Source organism: Nyctereutes procyonoides, unplaced genomic scaffold (genome assembly GCF_905146905.1).
Source record: "Nyctereutes procyonoides isolate TBG_1078 unplaced genomic scaffold, NYPRO_anot_genome, whole genome shotgun sequence".
Classification (NCBI taxonomy): Eukaryota; Metazoa; Chordata; class Mammalia; order Carnivora; family Canidae; genus Nyctereutes; species Nyctereutes procyonoides.
In genome coordinates, this window is record NW_026575159.1 from 14,933,804 (window position 1) to 14,955,862 (window position 22,059).

The window sequence follows — 22,059 nt, forward strand, 5'->3', positions numbered from 1 at the left end:
CCTTCATAGGGTTGTTGTGAGGATGAAATGATTTGGAACACGTTCAGCACTGAGGGGCAATACTGGGCCCCTACATGGCTCTTATAATTGTCAGTTTAGAAGCTTGGACTTTGGGAGGCAGGGAGACCTGGATGGAAATCATAGATCTAGTGCTTGCTTTTTTGTCTCGAGAAGGCTGAAGATTCACAACTATTTGTGCTCCCCTTTCCATAGCCAGGAGGTGGCTGGCAAGCCAGCCAGAAAGACATTTGCCATTTCTCCCAGGAGTTAAGGGAGGCCATGTGACTGAATTCGAGGCTATGGGAACTTAGCAGACATGACACATGCCACTCCCAGGCGTGGCTCACTAAGCCTCCCATGTCCTGTCCTCCATCCTCTTTCTCTTCCCTTTTTTATTAGAATATACATGTTGACAGAGCATCTGGTCATCTGGATCTCTGCTATCTTGTTCACCAACCGGTATTGTTGCATAGCAAGAAATAACCTTTTTAAAAATAGATTTATTTCTTTATTTGAGAGAGAAAAGGGGTGAATGAGGGGGGAGGAGCAGAAGGTGAGAATCTTCAAGCTGGCCCCCCACTGAGTGTGGATCCCAACACAGGGCTCTACCTCACAACCCATGAGATCATGATCTGAGCTGAAATCAAGAGTTAGATGCTTAACCAACTGAGCCACCCAAGTGCCCTGCAAGAAATAAACTTCCATTGTGTCTGTGCCATTACACAATTTTGGGTTTGTTAGAGCAGTTACACTTGATGCAGTAGGAGGTCAAGGAGAGGAGGTAGCCTTTTGACCTATAAGCTGGCCTGGGGCAATCGGAGGCTCCTCATCCCCTCCCATCCTTGTTTTTTTTTTTTTTTCAAGATTTTATTTATTTATTTATTTGAGAGAGAGAGAGAGAGAGAGAGAGAGAGAGAGAGAGAGAGAGAGAGGCAGAGACACAGGCAGAGGGAGAAGCAGGCTCCACGCAGGGAGCCTGAGGTGGGACTTGATCTTGGGTCTCCAGGATCAGGCCCTGGGCTGAAGGTGGCGCTAAACCGCTGAGCCACCTGGGCCACCCCCCTCCCATCCTTGTAATGTACAGTCCACCCACCACTCCAATGGGCTGAGCCATTTCAAGAACTCAGCCTGGAGAGAGTGAGGTGCAGTTGAGACTCTCTGGTCAGCGTATATGACTGAACTCCATTAAGGCCTCTATATAAACTTTTAGGATCCTGGCAGGTGGGTGTGGAGATCTACTTGTCTTGTGGCTACTGAAGACAAGCATCACATGTCAGTTCCCTTGCTTACTAATATTGCCACCCACCAATCAGGGGTGGTCTGACTTTCTTTGGCCTCTGCTTGTCTTCCATGTACATGTACAGGGTGAGGGAATGATTTCAGATTTGCTCTGGGAAATTGCTAAGGCTGGAAACCAACACCTGGGGAACCAGTCAGGAGACAGAGAAATAGGTCTTGAGGGAGAGGCATCTGCAGGAACTCCTGGGTTGGTTGGCAATCTCTCTGTAAGGAGAGGTGATCCATATTTTAGGTGCTTGTGGACAAGATATGATTACTGAACTACGAATGGGTAAATGTGGCTGGTCTGTTGTGCTTGTTGGAAGACCTTCGCAGAGCATGCCTAGCAAATGGAAACCACGGCTGCATGGTGGGTTGACCTCTACTGTGGCCAGTTCAGCTGGACACCAGTGCCGGACTAAAGGCTGAAGCTCCAGTTAAAAAGTGGGAAGAAGAGTTGAGATACAGAAAGACGTGCATGCATCCATCACTCCATAGCTTCAGAGCTGGCCGACAAGGTGGGAGAGCTGGTGGTAAGTGGGAGAACTCAATGCACCAGTTTGCAAAGCCGGAAGGGTGCAAACTGACACAGATTAAGTTCTGATTGGAAAGACAGGTTCCTGGGAAAGTGAGGAGAGCCTCAGAGGGGGATGTTGTGAGATGAGGAGGAAATGCCCTGAGCCATCTGACCCCGATACAAAGGAAAGCAAAAGCAGAGCTACAACAACCCCAGCCAGTGGGCCATCCCCCTGCTCAGGACGTGTTCATAATGAGAGAATATGCCTCCCGCAAGCTTATTGATGTGGCTGCCAAGTTCTGGCAAAAGGCCAGGGAAAGTACGGAGGCACGCGGCTATGGGATACACTTGGTATGTGACCTTGGGCAATTATTTGTCTTCTCTGAACTTCAAACTGTAAAATGAGGGTAGCCATACTTGCTTTGCAATTTTGTTGTAAGGGGTAAGCAGGGTCCAATATAAAATTTTCAATGCAATCAGGTGGCTGTTGTTATTATTCTTGCTATTATTATTTATATCCAACTTACATCCAAGAGCTGAAGTATTTGGAGGCATTTAAAATTCCACTTACATGGCTCCTGTAAAAAATCCCTTTTCTCCCAATTATATGCTGATCCAAAGTAGAGGGAAATCCTAATTATCCCTGTTTTCAATTATTCCCCAGACTGAGATCCTTTCTGTCTAGAATCTCAACTCCATGACGTTTGGGATTGGGTCTTGGCTCTTCTTCCGCCATAGCAGTTACCTGACTTTCTTGTATGTAGCAGGTGATTAACAAATGTTTCTTGGGTTTCTTTTCTTTTTCTAGTATTTATTGAGTACTTACTATGTTCCCACTACCATATTATGGATTCCATCTTCTTATATTACCTTCAAACATAGTATCTCATGTGAGCCTCACAGCAGTGCTACGACAGTGAGCAGTATCATTTCCCCATCATAGAACTAATGCCATGAGGCATTGAGGGGTAAGTTATATGCCTGTGATCACATAGCAATAGTAGCAGAAATGGAATATGATTCTAAGTAATCTGGCTTCAGAGTTACTCTTCTTCCTCTCACAAATAAACAATTTTTAGCTTACTGAGGTCATAGCACTTAAATGCTAAACTTTTCAAGGGGGTAAACCCATTTAATACTCGTTACAACCATGTAAAGATTGAAATAGTACATTAGGTAGAGTTGTGTTATTTAAAAAAACACAAAAGTATGGGGCACCTGGGTGGCTCAGTTGGTTCAGCATCTGCCTTCCGCTCAGGTCATGATCCCAGCATCCTGCGCTCGCTGCTCAGTGGGAAGCCTTTTCCTTCCCCCAGCTCTTGCACTCTTGTTCACTCTTGCTTGCTCGCTCCCTCTCAAATAAATAAAGAAAATCTTCAAAAAATACACATGCACACAAGGATGCTTTCTTGTCTTTGGAGAAATACTCATGGCAGAGGAAAAATCTGCCCATGCAAATTTGGTAGTCATATGGAGATGAAAACCTGGCTGTGCATATTGCTCCAAGAACTCATCACTCCTTTTTCTTTCTTTCACCCTTGTTTGAGCACCTGTTGTGTGTCAGGCACTGGACTAGTTGCTAAGGATACAACCAAGAAGCCAGTCCCTGCCCTCAAGGCCTTTTCTTTCTAGTGGGAGATGGAGGCATAGAAACGTAGTGAACCTAAGACATATGGGAGCAAGAGCCAGCTGAGTTCTTCATGCCAGGAACAGTTGGACTTAACACGGCCAGTTTATACAGTCAAAAGCAGCCAAGTAGGAGGTAACAACTGTGCTTATATATAAAATGGATGATTTATGAGTGTTTTTTGTTGGGGGGTGAGGAAGCGCGAGAAACAAATGTGATTTACAAGTATTTGTTGGGTTCACTTATTTTAACATTTCCCATATGCTCAGAAGACAACATACATGGAATATATTTCTTGCTTACATACTGAAGTTTCTGGCAGAGCTTCCTATTTACTCCTTGTATTATGCAGTCTCTTATGATGTCTGCTAATATTTGTTATATGTTTGTCCCCAAACACCAGCGACAACAAAACACACACAAGGTCTTAACTGGTTTCTATTTCGCATTTTCTTGGAAGTATATTTGCTAAAAGGAAGTAAATTAAAACTTTGGAGTAAAAAATTCTAGACCACGAAGGTCTGTAGGACTGCTAATAAGATCTTGGATTTCTAGAGTGCTTTGGAGCTCCTCAATGATGGTTGCGTACCTATTCATCTCCTGCCCTGTATAATAATCTTGGGAAGTTTGCAAAGCAAATAATATGTTCATTTTCAAGATAAGAAGCAAGAGACACTAAATTGCTTGTCTCAGATCAGATCAATAGTTAGTTGCAAAAATTGCACTGCTTGGGATTTACCCCAAAGATACAAATGCAGTGAAACACCAGAACACCTGCACCCCAATGTTTCTAGCAGCAATGTCCACAATAGCCAAACTGTGGAAGGAGCCTCGGTGTCCATGGAAAGATGAATGGATAAAGAAGATGTGGTCTATGTATACAATGGGATATTCCTCAGCCATTAGAAACAACGAATACCCACCATTTGCTTCGACGTGGATGGAAGTGGAGGGTGTTATGCTGAGTGAAGTAAGTCAGTCAGAGAAGGGCAAACATTATATGGTCTCATTCATTTGGGGAATATAAACAATAGTGAAAAGGAATAAAGGGGAAAGGAGAAAAAATGAGTGGGAAATATCAGAAAGGGAGACAGAACATGAGAGACTCTTAACTCTGGGAAACGAACAAGGGGTGGTAGAAAGGGAGGTGGGCAGGGGGTTAGGGTGACTGGGTGATTGGCCCTGAGGGGGGAACTTGATGGGATGCACACTGGGTGTTATGTTATATGTTGGCAAATTGAACACCAATAAAAAATAAATTTATATAAAAAAAAGTTAGTTGCAAAACCATGAATTGAACCAAGCTCTTTCTGTACAACCATTCTGCTCTGATACGCTGCAGTTATCTCGATTTGAATTATGGCCAGAAACCAATATTTTCATATTTTCCTCTATTTTTGTATCAAAAACATTACACTTTTGTTAAATTCCTTCCGGACAAAGTGATGCTTTGGGTAGTAAACAGATCCTGCATGGGCATTTTTTCCCTTTTTTTCTTTAAATTCAATGTAGTTAACATATAGTGTATCAGTTTCAGGGGTAGGATTTAGTGATTCATCAGTTGCATATAATACTCAGTGTTCATTACCATCGAGTGCCCTCCTTAATGCCCATCACCCACTACATGGGCAGTTTTTAAATTGTTTTTCTGGTTCCTACCCACCTATCATCTTAAAAATAGATGCTTTCCTGGTATTTTATGGAAAATATGAAAAAAGATTTTCTGGGTGAGTTTACCTGAGCTTGCCCAGCTCTTGGCAAGGATTACGTATTTCAAACCCGTCTGCATCTCATCAGCCCAGCAGTTTGCCTGGAACAGACACACAGTGACATGGGCAGCTCAGGGTAGGTCCTTCCATTCCCTACCATGACATCCATGAGTTTACCTTGCTGACAGCTCCCCTGCCTAGAATATGTTAGTGGGGGTCTATGCTTGTTCATTGCTTGGCAAGGCACAGAACAATCTTCCTTAGCTTGGCATTGAGTTCTCCAGGAGAGCTGCATGAATATTTATAACCCATCTACCCCTCACTTAGATGTGGAGTCTGAAATAGTCAACCTTGTAGAAGCAGAGTTGAATGATGGGTGCCAGGGGCTAGGGCGAGGGGTAAATGGGGAAGTAATGGTCAAAGGGTATTAAATTTCAGTTATGCAAGATAAGTAAATCCTGGAGATCTACTATAGAGCATAGTGCCTATAACTAACAATATTGTATTGTATACTTAAAATTTCCTCAGAGGGCAAATGTTATGTTAAGTGTTCTTACCACATGCATACACACAAAATAATAATGTTAAAGAAGGGCAAGAGGGAATTTTGGGAAGTGATATATGTATGTATGTTCTTGATGATGTGTGATGATTTTGTGGGTGTATACTTATCTCCAAACTCATCAAGTCAAATACATAGATATGCACAGTTCTTTACATGTCAATCATACCTCAGTAGTTTAAGAAAAAAAATAAACATAAATTCCCAGCACTTCTCTTTTTCTGTTCTGTTCTGTTCTACTCTACTCTATTCTATTCTATTCTATTCTATTCTATTCTATTCTATTCTATTCTATTCTATTCTATTCCAGTATAGTTAATAAACAGTGTTATATTAGTTTCAGATGTACAATGTAATAATTCAGCAATTCTACACATTACTCAGTGCTCATCATGATAAGTGTACTCTTTCTTCCCCCTTCACCTATTTCATCCATCCCCCAACTCACCTCTCCTCTGGTAACTTTGTTCTCTGTACTTAAGAGTCTGTCTTTTGGTTTGTCTCTTTTTTCTTTGTGAATTTGTTTTATTTCTTAAATTCTGCATATGAGTGAAATCATATGGTATTTGTCTTTCTTTGACTTATTTCACTTAGCTTGATAACCTCTAGAACCATCCATGTTATTGCAAATAGCAAGATTTCATTCTTCTTTACAGTTGAGTAATATTCCATTATATATATATATATATATATATATATATAAAATCTCCCACTTTCTTTATCATTTATTGATGGACACTTGGATTACTTCCATAATTTGGCTATTGTAAATAATACTGTGATAAACATAGGGGTGCATATAGCAATTTGAATTAGTATTTTCTTATTCTTTGAGTAAGTACCCAGTAGTGGAATTACTGGATCATATGGTAATTCTATCTATTTTTAACTCTTTGAGGAACCTCCATATTGTTTTCCACAGTGACTGCACCAGTTTGCATCTCCACCAACAATGTACAAGGGTTCTCTTTTCCTCCACGTGCTCACCAAACACTTGTTATTTCTTGTATTTTTTTTATTTTAGCCATTCTGACAGATGTGAGGTGATATCTCACTGTGGTTTTGATTTGTATCCTTGATGATTAGTGATATTGAGCATCTTTTCATGTGTCTGTTGGACAACTGTATGTCTTTGAAGAAATGTCTGTTCATCTCTTCTGCCCATTTTGTAATCGGATTAATTGGGGTTTTGGTGTTGAATTGTATAAGTTCTATATATATTTTGGATACTAACCCTTTATTAGATATGCCATTTGCATATATCTTCTTCCATTGGCTTTTGATTTTGTTGATGGTTTCCTTTGCTGTGTGAAGCTTTTCATTTTGATGTATTCCCAGTTGCTTATTTTACTTTCGTTTCCCTTACCTCAGGAGACCTATCTAGAAAAATGTTGCTATGGCCAGTATCACAGAAATTACTGCGTATGCTCTCATCTAGGATTTTTATGGCTTCAGGTCCTTAATCCATTTTTAGTTTATTTTTGTGTAGAGTGAAAGAGTGTGGTCAAATTTTATTCTTTTGCATGTAGCCGTCCAATTTTTCCAACACCATTTGTTGAAGAGACTTTTTCCAGTTGCATATTCTTGCCTCTTTTGTTGAAAACTAACTGACCATATAATCGTGAGTTTATTTCTGGGCTCTCCATTCTGTTTCATTGATCTAAATGTCTGTTTTTGTGCCAGTACCATACTGCTTTGATTACTACAGCTTTAAAGTATATCTTTATATCTGGAATTATGATATTTCCAATTTTGTTCTTCTTTTTCAAGATTGCTTTGACTATTTGCGGTCTTTTTTAGTTCCATACAAATTTTAGATTATTTATTTTAGTGTTGTGAAAAATGCTGTTGATATTTTGATAGGGGTTGCATTAAATCTGTAGAATGTTCCAGGTTAACATGGACATTTTAACAATACTTGTTCTTTCAATCCATGAGCACGCAATGTCTTTCCATTTGTCTTGTCTTCAATTTCTTTCATTAATATTTTAGTTTTCAGAGTGCAGGTCTTTTTACCACTTTGGTTAAGTTTGTTCCCAGATATTTTATTATTTTTGGTGCAATTATAAATATGATTATTTTCATAATTTCCATTTCTGCTTCTTCATTATTAGTCTATAGAAATGCAGTGCATTTCTGCATATGGATTTTGTATCCTGTGACCTTACTGAATGCAATTTTATCAGTTCCAGTAGTTTTTTGGTGGAGACTTTAGGGTTTTCTGTATATAGTGTCATGTCATCTGTAAATAGAGTTTTACTTCTTCCTTACCAGTGGATTTATTTTATATTTCTTTTTCTTGTCTGATTGCTGTGGTTAGGAGGACTTCTAGTACATAGTTGAATAAAAGTGATGAAAGTGGATATCCTCGTCTTGTTCCTAATCTTAGGGGAAAAGCTCTGTTTTCCCCACAGAATATGAGCTAACATCATATTCCATCTTTATTATGTTGAAGTATGTTCCATCTAAACCTATTTTCTTGAGAGTTTTTATCATGAATGGAAATTGTACTTTTTCTTTTTTTTTATATAAATTTCTTTTTTTTTTATGACAGTCACAGACAGAGAGAGAGAGAGGCAGAGACACAGTCAGAGGGAGAAGCAGGCTCCATGCACTGGGAGCCTGACGTGGGATTCGATCCCGGGTCTCCAGGATTGCGCCCTGGGCCAAAGACAGGTGCCAAACCACTGCGCCACCCAGGGATCCCAAATTGTACTTTTTCAAATGTTTTCTCTGCATCTATTTAAATGATCGTATCGTCTTTATTTTTCTCTTATTGATATGATGTATCACATTGATTGATTTGCAAATATTGGACCCCTTGCATCTTAGGAATAAATTCCACTTGATTGTGGTGAATGATTCTTTAAATTAATTGTTGGATTTGGTTTGCTAATATTTTATTAAGGATTTTTGCATCTATGCACATCAGAGATATTGACCTGTAGTTGTCTTTTTTTGTAGTGTCTATCTGATCTTTGTATCAGGGTAATGATGGCCTTATAGAATAAATTTGGAAGTATTTTTATCCCTTCAGTTTTTTGGTATAGTTTGAGAGGCATAAGTATTAACTCTTCTTTAAATGCTTGGTAGAATTTACTTTGAAGCCATCTTTCCTAGACATTTGTTTGTTGGGAGTTTTGATTACTGATTCAATTTCATTACTAGTAATCAGTCTGCTCAAATTTTATATTTTGTCTGGAAGAAGAAATTTTTGGTTTTGGGAGGTTATGCATTTTTAGGATTTTATCCATTTCTTCTAGGTTGTCCAATTTGTTGGCATATAATTTTTATAATTTTCTTTTATAATCCTTTGTATATCTGTGGTATCAGTTATTATTTTTCCTCTTTCATTTCTGATTTTGTTTGAGTTCTCGCTCTCTCTTTTAATGAGTCTAGCTAAATGTTTATCAATTTTGTTGATCTTTTCAAAGAAACAGCCACTGATTTCATTGATCTGTTCTATTTCCTTTTTAATTTCTATTTTGTTTATTTCTGTTATAATCTTTATTATTTCCTTCCTTCTGCTGGCTTTGGGTTTTGTTTGTTCTTTTTTTCTAGCTCCATAGGTGTAAGGTTGTGTTGTTTGAGATTTTTCTTGCTTCTTGAAGTAGGCCTGTATTGTTATAAGTGTTCCTCTTAGAATGGTTTTTGCTGATCTCAAAGATTTTAGATTGTTGTGTTTTCATTTCCCTTTGTCTCCAGCATAGTTTTTGATCTCCTCTGATTCCTTGTTGACCCATTCATTGTTTAGTAGCATGTTATTTCTTTGTTGACCCCTCCATTGTTTAGTAGCATGTATTTGTGTTCTTTTTGTAGTTAATTTCTAGGTTTGGAGAGGTGTCAGAAAAGATACATGGTATGAATCCAGTCTTCTTGAATTTGTTGAGACTTGTTTTATGGCCTAATATGTGATCTGTCCTTGAGAATGTTCCATGTGTATGTGAAAGAAGTCCTTAGTCCATTTACTCCCAAAGTAATGATTGATAGGTATGTACTTATTGCCATTTTGTTACTTGTTTTATGGTTGTTTTAGTAGTTTTTCTCTGTTCCTTTCTTCTTTTGCTCTCTTACGGTTTGCTGGCTTTCTTTAGTGATATACTTGCATTCTTTTCTCTTTATTTTTTGCATGTCTATTACTTGATTTGTGAACATTAGTTTTATATATAACATGTTATGCATATATTAGTCTATATTAAGTTGATGGTTGCTTAAGTTTTACTCCATTCTTTACCTTTCTCCTCCCCATGGTTTAGTTATTTGATGTTATACTTTACATCCTTTTATTTTGTGAATCCCTTGACTGATTTTTATAGATATACTTTACTGCTTTTGTCCTTCCTACTTTTCTTACTCCTACTTATGGTTTTTCCTTTCCACTTAAAGAGTCATCTTCAATATTTCTTGTAGGGATGGCTTAGTGTTCATGAATTCTTTTAACTTTTGTTTGTCTGGGAAACTGTTTATCTCTACTTCTGTTCTGAATGATATAGCCTTGCTGTTTAGAGTATTCTTGGCTGCAGGTTTTTTTTTTTCTTTCTTTAAGCACTCTGAATATATCATGCCCCTTTTTCCACCTGTAAAGTTTACATTGAAAAATTAGCTGATAGCCTTATGGGGTTTCCTTTGTATGTAACTGTTTTCTTTTCTGTTCTTGCTTTTAAAATTCTCTCTTTATCGCTTTTTGTCATTTTAATTACTATGTGTCTTGGTGTGGACCTCCTTGGGCTGATTTTGTTGGGAACTCTCTGTCCATCCTGGATCTGGATTTCTGTTCCATTTCCAGATTAGAGAAGTTTTTCACTATGATTTCTTCAAATAAATTTCCCTTTCCTTTCCTCTCTTTTCTCTTTCTGGGAGCCCTATCAGATGAATGTCATTATGCCTGATGGTGTCACTAATTTCCCTAAGTCTATTTTCATTTTTTTCTTCTTTCTTCTGTTCAGCTTGACTGCTTTCCATTCCTCTGTTCTTCAGGTTACTGATATATTTTTCTGCTTCCTCTAGCCTACTGTTTATTCCATCTTGTGGATTTTTATTTCCAGTTATTGAGTTCATCCCTGGTTGGTTACTTTTTTTGTCTTCTATCTGTTTGTTGAAAGTTCCACTGAGGTCCTTCATTCATTTCTTAAGTCCAGTACATATGTTTATAGGCTTTACCTTAAATTTTCCAATAGGCATATTACTTATCTCTGTTTCATTTATCTTTCTTGCTGCGATTTTGTCCTGTTCTTTCACTTGGGACATATTCCTCTGTCTCATTTGTTTGTGTCTGTTTCTACGTGTTAGAAAAGTCAGCTACATCTCCTGCTCTTGAAAGTGGTGGCCTTATGAAGAAGAGATCCTATAGTGCCCTTCAGTGCAATATCCTCTGTTTGCCAGAACCTGGTGCTTCAGGGGTATTTTCTATGTGTGTTGAATGAGCCCTACTGTTGTGACTGAACCACATTTGCCTTCAGTCCAGTTTTCTGTAGAGGCTCTCTTTGCATGTTGTGGGTTTGGTTCCTGTGTTATTAGTGGGCTAGTCTGGAGCCACTTGGGGCTCAAGATGAGTCAGACCAGGCATTTAGCAGAGATGCAGTAGCACCAAACTGCAGGGCACTTTCCCTGTGTTGTCTCCTGACAAGCTTTCATTGGCTGGAGACTGCAGTCAGACCTGATGTCTGTCTTCAGTGCACTGCTGCAGCCAGTTGGATTGGTGTGTGTGGTTATCTTCCCCCCTGTCCTGGGGCAGGAGTGACTTTTAGGTGGTGCTGGTCCCTGTTAGCTGCGAAGAGTCTCTTCTGCCAGAATTTGAGTTATTTTTGGGTTTATATACACTGATATGGATGTATGTAATTGTATCCATGGGATGGGGTGAACTTAGAATCTGACATCTTTCCTGGAGGTCTCCCCCCTTTTCTTTTCTATCCTTTCATCTATAACACAGAGCATCATTGTCTTGCCTTGGATATTATTAACTATTTCCTAATATTTTTCCATCTCTGGTCCCTTTCTTCTGTGATCCATTTGCTACATTACAACTGGAGTTATTTTTTTTTCTGGAATCTAGAATTGATCATGTTATTCCTCTTCTTAAAAATTGTGGAGGTTTCAGCATATACAATTTAAGATAAAATCCAAATTTAAAGAATTCAGGGTCCCAGGACACCTTTGTACTTGACCTCAAGTAACGTTTCTATATGTTCAGCACTACCACATCACCTACAGCATTCTCCATTCTAACCCTTGTGGTTTCTATTCTGTCAAAGTGAACATTATCACATCACAAAATTTATTTTGATGTTTCCCAGTTAACAATGCATTTGGTCATACTCTCTACCTATAAAGGTGCAGTTTAAATACTCATACTGTGGGTTGCCTATTCCGATTCACCATTAAAAATACATGACTATAACATATTACTTGTATAGACATTTAACATTATTGTCATTCTTTCTTGCTTTACAAAGAGCTACTTTTGTGTATCTAATTTTATCTACTAGATTATGAAGGCTGCATCATGGGCATGAATTACACAGTAGCCCATGTTTAAAAGGACTTCATACTTGGTTGAATGCTATGCCATCACCTATCACCATCTTGAAAATCTTAAGAGTTTTCAGACAAGTATCCCTGCATTTTCATTTTGTACCAAGTTCTACAAATATTATAGGTTATGCTGTCCTTAAGGACAAGAACTATTTCAGATTCATCTTTACCTATACCAGCACTATGTCTTTCACCTAGTGGCTGCTTATTTCAAAGTACTTGCTGAAAAAATAATGGAAATGAGTAACCAAATGACATAATTAAAACATGTCAGAGCAAGAACTAGGCATTGTACCTATCTGAGAAGTCTGGGTATCAGGGATAGAAGATTTCCCAAGGTCTAGTCTCTATGGCATTAAATTCTAAAGATTTCCCACAAACTACACTTAACTACTTATTGAGGAATAACATATTTCTATCGGAAGCAAATAACAGGCTTCGAGATGAAGCTACCTCTGGGACTGCCCAGTGATGCTCTGAGACATGGGATTAGAATCTCTTGTAAAGATAGGAGGCAGCAAATTCCCTTCCCAGAGCTCACATGATGTGAGATTCTTGGCATTCTTCTCATAGTAGCCACACATTTGGCCAGACTTGCCCACACATCTGGTTTCCTAAGGAATCATCTTTTGGTGGTTTCTAGACCAAATTGCTACAGGGAGAGGGAATGGGATTGTTTCTAGGAATGATTGCCCCTAAGTGAGAGCAAGCATGGACTATAGGAAGCAGAGGGTAGAAATCTGTAAAAGCAGCAATGCCTGTATTTCCAAACAGCATTCTTTACTCTTCTCAACTGTCATGTCTAAACCACAGTCCCCAGGATGGACCCAATGATTTCCCTGTACCTTTCAGAGTGTTTGAAATGTAATGTTCTTGCTTTCAAGAAAAGGCAGTTATTTTGTAAAAGAAGTTGCTAGTAATTTAGGTTCGTTCTTTAAGAGACTGAGAAGACTAGGACTTTTTAAAAAATAAAAAAAGCAAAACAAGAGTGGAGGGATATAGGGTTTTTTTGTGTTGAGGACTGGGGAAAGGAGAGGCCATTCAGGAGAACACATGTGATCTTGTGGGTAGTAGTGGGAAAACAGCCATAAGAGATATGCAAATGAGGGGATGTGGTTATTTTCCAATAAAACTTTATTTGCACAAACTGATGACAAGCTGGTTTTGGCCCATGGGCTGTAGTTTGTCAACTCCTACTCTAGAAAAATTGACAATGGTACACTGGGATAATTTGTACAGAAATCTTTCTTTTAATATTATTTGTAATACCAAGGATCTGAAATGGCAATTGCCAGCAGGATGGTTACATACATTGTTTAATAGTCAATTAGTTGAATGCTGTATAGTAGTGAAACAAAATGATCTCTAGCCAGGTACATTAGTGTGAACTAGTCCTAGATACAATGTGGGATAAATGGAGTAAGCCACAGAAGATACATCTATGATTTAGAAGTTCAGAACAGGTAAGTAGAATATAAATACATTTAGAGATACATATACAGGTGGGGAAAATATACAAGAGGGGAAGACGGTGATGAAGAGAGTCTCAAAGTTACCACTGGGCAGAAAGAGGGTATGAGAACCAGTATAGCTCCAGGAGCTTTGAGTACTGGTCAATTCTACTTCTTAGGCTGTCTTGACCACAAAGATATTTATTATTTTTTTAAGAAGCATACACATTTTTAAATGTACTTTTTAGGTAAATATGTGATTAAAAATAAAAGTAAAAAAAATAAAAAAAATAAAAGTAGATCTAAGTAACTTGTGTGAATCCACTCAACTAGTAAGTGGCAAGATCAGGGATTTGAATGTTGGTCTCTTTGATTTCAACACCCAGAATCTTTCTACCCACTCCTTATGTGCCTGGATTTGAGCCAGTACTACTTTATTGTCATCTTTTCACTTAATCACTTCTCTATTTATACTGAGACACCACAAAACAGATTTGTACAGCCTCCATTTCCATCCAAATCAGTGGAGCCTGTCAAGTTAATTGGTTGTGACACTCGGCTTCCAGAATGTGTAATTATCAGCTGCATTGCGTGGGAAGCTCAGATGACAGTTAATAGTACATGTAGACAGAAATCTGTGTGTTGCTGCAACTGAAGAACAAGCCAAGAATGTAACATTAATCAAAATGCCAATGTTGTGCACCAGAAAACAGTTCTATGTGGAAAGGCAAACCAGAAAGACCTATAAACGTGCCTATTTATAATTCACAATTAATCTCCATGCATCTTATTCTTTTAACCTCAGATATGCAAGACCAGTGTATCCTGCTCAGCACAGATGGAAAAATATCCTGACCCTAGCTCCACGATGAAACCAAGCTCCACCCAACCCTTGCAGCAGCTGATGGGTGAGTGTGGCTGATTTGTCAGCCAAGTAGACTTTCAAATAGGAGCAACCAGAGTTCTGGAAATAGCATCAAGCAGCTGATAACATGCCAGGAGCTCTTGTACCACATACACTGGAAGGAGTTTTATAGCTAGACAACCAGAGTTTGTGTTCTGGCTTTGCCACTTGAAAGTTAAGTGATCTTGTGGAAATGACTTCACCTGAGTCTATATTCTCATTGGTAAACATTTGTAAATAGTTCATAGCTTTCAAACCTGGTGCCTCATTAGAATCTCCTGGAGAGATTTTTAAAAAGATCACTACAATGACCTTACCTGCCCTTAATTAAATTGGGGTTGGGGAGAAGAGGAGAGTCCCTGGGCCTTCTCAGTTTTGTAAAAGCTTAATACAATTTTATAAAGTGGGTTAGAACTTCTGCCTTATAGACAGTTGTGTGATTCCTACCCCAGAAGAAGGACTTTCAAAAAGCATTTGTTTTGATTCTCTTCTTTATGTTGGGAAAGTGATATGTAGAGTGATGACCCAGCCAATATCCAATGGCCAGTTAAGCAGTGGAACCAGCTTTAGACCAAAGCTTGTCTAACCTCTAGCATTATATTCATTAGAGAAACATTGAGTCTTCAAACTAAAAATACCAAAGACTGTATGGAACAAATAGTGTATCTTCTCACAAAGTGGTTTGGATGGTATGTTACCTTATTTAAAAATGCATTTAAAAATGTATTTCAGGCAAACAAATGAAACACACAAACCAAATGTGTGTGTGTGTGTGTGTGTGCACATGCATGTATGTGAAGTTCTAGCAGTGAGAAATAGAACTGGGGAGTTTTGAAGTCAAATGATAGCAGTCAGCTTGGGCTGCCCTAGCAAAATACCATAGAGTGGGTGCCTTAAACAACATATATTTATTTATCACAGTTCTGGAGGCTGGAAATCTACAATCAAGGTGCCAGTGAGATAGTTTCACTCTGAGGCCTCTTCTCCTGGCTGGCAGGCTGCCACCATCTTGCTCTTTGCTCACATGACCTTCTCTTTGTGTGAATATATATAGAGAGATAGAGATAGATGAGATAGAGATAGATAGAGAGAGAGAGAGAGAGAGAGAGAGAGAGAGAGGGAGAGAGAGAGCTGTGTGTTGTCTCTTCTTTTAAAGGCATGAATCCTGTCATGCAGGTTCCACCTTCATGACCTCATCTAACCCTAAGTTAGATGCCCAGCCCTGCCTGCAAAGACCATCACATCAGGAGTTAGGGCTTCAATACATGGATTTTGGGAGGACACAAACATTCAGTCCATAACAAGCAGTATATGAATCTCCTTACTGGAGTGGTTTGCTAGAACAAAAATCTATCATCCTGTCCATGGATTGTTGAAAAAAATCCTCCATCAGTGATTCTCAATCCTGGATATAAATTAGAATAACCTGGGAACTTTTAAATAGTACCACTTATCAGCACCTCTTCTCCCAACAACTGAATCAGAATCTTTGGGGAGAGGTGGAGATGGGGGCTGCAGCCAAAGTTGAGGACTACTTCATCTCCGTGAAGTTGGGCCCTGGGACAGAGGAAGGGAGTCAGGTCACCTAATGACAAGGAGGTGAGACTCATAATTGTCATAAATGTCTCAATAGCAAGTGAGAACAGTCTCTGAAATCATCTAATGAAAGATAATAAATTATTTTTGAGTTCTTACAAAGTTTCTTGTGTTATTGGGCACTCTCTCATTTATTGTGTTTTGTGCCATGCCAATTTTACCTCTGTCAATATTATGTAATTTGTGTGGCTTGGGATTGCTTTAGATGTAGATGTATATGGTTTATAGAGACATAAGTGGTTATATTCCAACTGACACCTAAACTCTCACACTAGCAGGACATGAACTGGTCTACAGACTTCTGGGAACTTGCACAAGTTACATCCCTTCCTGGGCAGTTTTTTTTTTTTTCATCTTGTAAAATCAAGACATTGGACAAGCTTAGAAAATTGATAAAATTGTAAAAGCCCCAAAGTGCAGTGACTCTAAGTCCACCCTTTTACCCCTTCCACACACATGCCTTGGGCAAATTGTTTATATCATTTCATTTTGTCTTCATGTCCGTTGTTCTCTTTGGTAGGTTGAATTTTGCTCAAAATATTTTCTTCCCCTCCTTGGGGACAATTATACATTCTCACCATACTGAACGCAGGAGTGATTTTAGCCAATGAAGTGTAGACACAGGTGACTTGAGTCACTCCTGATCAGAAACGTTTCAGAGCCAGTTTGTGTTTTTGCCACATCTTTTTTTCCCTTGCCAGGAAATCATCATTAATCTTGGTAGGAAAGATGATGTGTAACTTATTGTCCAAACCAGGAATATTTTAAAGTGATAGGGTGAAAAGATAGGCTATTAATAATTTATCTGGGACAACAGGCATGAGTAGAACTGTGTTGGATAAACTGGAATGTGTAGTTCAGATAGAGGCTGCTTTGTCAGTTTGGCTCCTGGGGAGAAGATGACATGGAGCAGAAGCAGAGCCAACCCATAAGGGACACACACGAGAGAGAAATCACCCTTTGGAAGCCACCTAGATTTAGAGGAACATTGTTAGTATAATACAACTTAGCCAACTGATACTGAAGTTTAACCAATACAGCTGACAGATGTAGAAAACACATGGAGAAGTAACCTTCTTTTGGCAGAAGTCACTGAGGCATTTGAGGAATTGCTGAAAACTGAAGATATGCCTAGAGGTGTCTGGAGTTGTTGGTAGCCTCTTCCAGTTTAAAATCAGGAAAGCCGTTTTATCCAAGGAGGCCTTAATTATGTCCTGGACAGGCCAAGTCTCAAGAGTGGCTGCCTCACCCATAATATCTTTTCAAGGGGTTTCTTTTGTGAATATCAATGTTGAGTCATTTAACCATTCTACTCTGGCCAAAGCTGATAGAACCAGGGTGGAGACTCAAGTGTGAACAATCCACAGGCTGGCCAGCAACCCACTTAGTGGTATTGTGTAAATGCTCTAATGATCAGAGAGGATGTCAACACTGGAGCAGCGTTCAGATCCTCCCTTTAGAAAATATCTAAGGGGCTTAAGGAGACAGCATCATGAGTTTTCAGAAGTTGAAAGTCACACAGAAAAAGGGGCAAAAAATATAATTCAATCATGCTAACAGTGGACAATAGGGTATAGGTTAAAGAACTTGGGCTGCCAAAGATACAAGCAGTTTACTTGACTATTAGAGGTGTTGCTAAGTGAAATTGTGTTCCCAGTTAACATCCTGGGGAGGCCATAATGGTTCCAGGGTTCCTACGAAACTTGACTTTCACAGTCCCTTCCTCTCCCTAATGCTGATAGCACAGATACCATCCTCATCAGCCTTCCTTTACTTATTATTTCAATGCCACCCCTCCCCCATTCCAAAATATAAACTAGAGAATTCCTGGTTTTGAAACCAAAAAATGTTCTAACTCAGGCCAGAAAGGACAACCAAGGCTAATTACAAATATCAATAATTGGGAATAGAAAACCACACATGTAGTTAAAATTCCTGTCTATTTTGCATGTGGAACTTCTCAGCAAGATCTTGGTACCATTTGACTGCCCCTAAATAAAACTGCTTTGCATTGAAATGGACTTTTAATTTGTCCTGTTTTGTTTTTTTGTTTTGTTTTTTTGGGGGGGGTTAGCTTGACTCTTCTTGTAAGTAAAAGCATCTTCTCTTACTTACTTCATGTGGTTTGTCTCACAGAGAGTGAGACATCCAGAGAGTGTCCTTTCTATTTTGCTTCTGAGCCAATATTCATTTTTCATGTGTCCCTAAAACTGTTTCTTAGAAATGCTGTGGCTTTCTCTTCCTGGCCTGAGGAAAAGGCTTTGTGTATGACAGATCTTTATTAGCATATGAATTAACTCTGACCAAAGCAGAGAAAGTCTTCAGTCATTGTTAGCTTGTTGTTCTTCTTTTTTTTCAAATAATAAATTTATTTTTTATTTGGTGTTCACCTTGCCAACATACAGAATAACATCCAGTGCTCATCCCGTCAAGTGCCCCCCTCAGTGCCTGTCACCCATTCACCCCCCCCCCACCATCCTCCCCTTCCACCACCCCTAGTTCATTTCCCAGAGTTAGGAGTCTTTATGTTCTGTCTCCCTTTCTGATATTTCCTACCCATTTCTTCTCCCTTCCCTTCTATTCCCTTTCACTATTATTTATATTCCCCAAATGAATAAGAACATATAATGTTTGTTCTTCTCCTATTGACTTATTTCACTCAGCATAATACCCTCCAGTTCCATCCACGTTGAAGCAAATGGTGGGTATTTGTCGTTTCTAATGGCTGAGGAATATCCCATTGTATACATAGACCACATCTTCTTTATCCATTTGTCTTTCGATGGACACCGAGGCTCCTTCCACAGTTTGGCTATTGTGGACATTGCTGCTAGAAACATCGGGGTGCAGGTGTCCCGGTGTTTCATTGCATCTGCATCTTTGGGGTAAATCCCCAGCAGTGCAATTGCTGGGTCGTAGGGCAGGCCTGTTTTTAACTCTTTGAGGAACCTCCACACGGTTTTCCAGAATGGCTGCACCAGTTCACATTCCCACCAACAGTGTAAGAGGGTTCCCTTTTCTCCGCATCCTCTCCAACATTTGTGGTTTCCTGCCTTGTTAATTTTCCCCATTCTCACTGGTGTGAAGTGGTATCTCATTGTGGTTTTGATTTGTATTTCCCTGATGGCACTGGAAGAAAGACAGCCTCTTCAATATATGGTGCTGGGAAAATTGGACATCCACATGCAGAAGAATGAAACTAGACCACTCCCTTGCACCATACACAAAGATAAACTCAAAATGGATGAAAGATCTAAATGTGAGACAAGATTCCATCAAAATCCTAGAGGAGAACACAGGCAACACCCTTTTTGAACTCGGCCACAGTAACTTCTTGCAAGATACATCCACGAAGGCAAAAGAAACAAAAGCAAAAATGAACTATTGGGACTTCATCAAGATAAGAAGCTTTTGCACAGCAAAAGAAACAGTCAACAAAACTAAAAGACAACCTACAGAATGGGAGAAGATATTTGCAAATGACGTATCAGATAAAGGGCTAGTTTCCAAGATCTATAAAGAACTTATTAAACTTAACACCAAAGAAACAAACAATCCAATCACGAAATGGGCAAAAGACAGGAACAGAAATCTCACAGAGGAAGACATAGACATGGCCAACACGCACATTAGCTTGTTGTTCTTGATCAAGCCTTTTAGTGCCTTAAAATTGGAAAGGTTGTCAGACATCATCGAGTCTTAAGAGTTCTGAGGGTATAATTACACCTTTATAGCTCTGTGGCTAGGGAATGGCAAACATGGAATAACATCCCAGGTGTATGGATTCTTAATCAGACACTCTTTCTATATAAATCAGGTTCTCATTCTCCTGTGCAGCTTTTACATTTGTATGTTCTAAGTTATCTCTTCAAGCTGGATGTTTTGGCTTGACTTTGTAAAAAACTTCATTCATGCTGCATAGCCACTCATTAGCTGTGTGGACCTAGACAAGATGCTTAACATTTCTGGATCAGTTTCTTTAACCTATAAAATGGGGATACTAACAGTATTCATTTCAAATGTTTGTTGTAAGGATTAAATAAAATAGTACACCTAGAGTCCTTAACACATTGCTAATGGTGTAGTAAGTAATCCACGCATATTTGCTACTATTATGTTGACTGTTTTAGGAACTCTTGGCCTCTTGCCTCTCATTTCTGCACATCATGATTCCCATAAACCATTGCTCAGAGAAAGCTGAATTGCCACAATAAAATAGATGTATTTTTTTTACAGTGCTTTTGTGGGTATGGAAATGTTCTGTGCAGATGGGCAAATTCCAAACATATTTATAAGTTTATTCTAAAGTCACAGAGTTGGTTGTATGGAACTCATGAGCCTCAATTAGAGGGATCAAGAAGGATGTGGGTTTCTTAGTATACTTTTTATGGGTGTATGACCAACATTTGGTAAACTAAACAGATCTCAAGCTACAACTCAATAAGTGAACACGCTTGTGTAATACTAGTGTTGCTCCAGATAAAATAGAGAAAATAGCACCAAACTATATCTGCTCATGCTTCTCCCAGTCAACCCCTTATGCCACCAGAAGTAACCACTGTACTAGCTTCTGTTACCCTGCATTAGTTTTCCTCCTTCATTAAATTTTACATAAAAGGGATCTTATAATATGTATTTGTGTTCAATGTTATGTTTTTGAAATTCATTCATGCCATGTGTATAGCAGGAATGTGTTCTGTTTTATTGTTTTATATTCTATTATGTGACCATACTACTAAAATTTTATTTTCCACTATTCATGGACTTTTATGTTGCTTCTTGTTTTTGGCTATCACAATAATGCCGCTTTGACTATTCTTATATATATGCCATTTGCACTTCAGTGAACACAGTGCATTTCTTTTGGGAAAATACTTAGAAAGAATCACTGGGTCATAAGTTATGACCGGGTTTAATAGATAGCATCAAATAGTTTCTAAAGTAGTTGTACCAATTTTCACTCCCAAGATTTGAAAGTTTCAGTTTTGGGCATACTAACACTGATCGGTTCAGCTGTTATTTTAAATTTTTTACTAGTTTTGTGGCTATGCACAATGTTTTCACTTTGGTTGGAATCAGCAGCTCTTTAAAGTCTTGTAATGTTGAGCACCTTTCCATGTGCCTATTGCCATTTAGATTTCCTCTTTTGTGAAATATCTACTGAAGTCTTTTACCTATTTTTAAAAATTGGGTTGTCCTTTCTTATTAGTGTAAAAAAAGATTTTTTTTAGAAATTCTGAATATAAGTTCGCAGTCAGATTTCTATGTTGTAGATATATCCACCAGCATTCTCCCTCTCTTCATGATACTTTTGGATGAACAGAAATAGTTAATTTTACTACATTCGGTTTATCAATATTTCCCTATGTTGGTGTTTATTTGTCCTGTTGCCTGTTGCACATGCTGGGCAGTAGACATGTGTGGGGCAGCTCTGGCTGCTGATCGGCGATAGGAGGAAAAGGGAGGTGAGGAGAGTCACTGGACTGAAGGGAGTGAGAATTTATTTGTGAGGCTGTCACAAAGGCTAGACAGGTCATGACTTGGGGTCAGGGAGTTGACACCAGAACAGGAAAACAGTGAAAAGAGTGTCGAGGTCTGACATGGGCAAGGATATGATTACTCCTTTATTTCACAGAAGAGAGACATTTTCTAAGACTTTAACCTCAAGACAAGACCCTGGATAGAGTCCAAGGTTATGGTTTGATTTTTCTTTTTCTTTTTATACTTGTGTCCAATCTATGGCAAGGTGGCACAGTGCTGATTCAAAGCTTCTGAAGTCTGAGAGGTTGCAGATGGTGTAAAACGCAACCCAAATTGCTTTCAGGATCCAATGAGTTAGTTGGGGCTGTTTTTATGCATTGAATGCTTAGGAAGTGCCTCTTCA

At 38.8% G+C, this 22,059-nt stretch overlaps 1 pseudogene; it reads left to right on the plus strand.

Annotated features, from left to right (window-relative positions):
- Positions 1-2,047: 2,047 nt before the first annotated feature.
- Positions 2,048-22,059, plus strand: part of LOC129502389 (putative tRNA (cytidine(32)/guanosine(34)-2'-O)-methyltransferase) — a 44,496-nt pseudogene continuing 24,484 nt past the window's right edge.